Source organism: Penaeus chinensis, chromosome 29 (genome assembly GCF_019202785.1).
Source record: "Penaeus chinensis breed Huanghai No. 1 chromosome 29, ASM1920278v2, whole genome shotgun sequence".
NCBI lineage: Eukaryota > Metazoa > Arthropoda > Malacostraca > Decapoda > Penaeidae > Penaeus > Penaeus chinensis.
The window spans coordinates 18,307,113-18,307,964 of record NC_061847.1 but is presented as its reverse complement, the minus strand read 5'-3'; positions in this window follow the sequence as shown (position 1 = coordinate 18,307,964).

The window sequence follows — 852 nt, the reverse complement described above, 5'->3', positions numbered from 1 at the left end:
TCTTTTCATTTATCTTATTTTTTTTTCCTTTTTCACTCTAGCTTCATCTTCTCCCCATTCTTTCACTTTTCCCTTTTTCTTCTCTTCCTTTCCCCTTTCCTTTATCCTTCCTCTGTTCCTCCCATTCCCCTTTCTCCTTTCCCTTTCCCTCTTGTTCTCGCCTTCCTCTCGCTCTCCCCTTTACCTCCTTTTAACTTTTTTTTTCCTTCTCTTCTCTCTGTAACGCCTTCCTCTTTTACTTCCCTCCCTATCTCCCCTTTCCTATCCATTCTTCCTCTTCCCTTTCCCGCTCTCTTTCCCATTCTTCCTTCCTACCTCGCCTTCTCTCCCCCCTCCTTCTCCTCTTCTTTTTCTTATTCCTACTCTAGTATATCTTTCCTTTTAATTATTTCCTTTTCCTCTTCTCCTCCTATTCCCTTTCCCTCTTCTCTCTCCTTCTTCTCCTCCGTGTGTGTGTGTGTGTGTGTGTGTGTGTGTGTGTGTGTGTGAATTTGCGTGTGTGTGTGTGTGTGTGTGTGTGTGTGTGTGTGTGTGTGTGTGTGTGTGTGTGTGTGTGTGTGTGTGTGTGAATGTATGTATGTATGTGTGTTCTTGTGGTATGTTATTAGTGAAAGCTTATAACCGTTCTGTTCACTCAAGTGTGGTTATTGTCAAGATTATGTTACTCCCAGTCAACAAAATGCGAAAGTTCAATGTAATATTTATTAAGGGAATTGTAGCCATCTTGTATTAATAGATTTGATAAGAAAAGGTGTCCTGAATACTACAAACAACAACAGTTATAATAATAATAATAATAATAATAATAATAATAATAATAATAATAATAATAATAATAATAATAGTAATAAT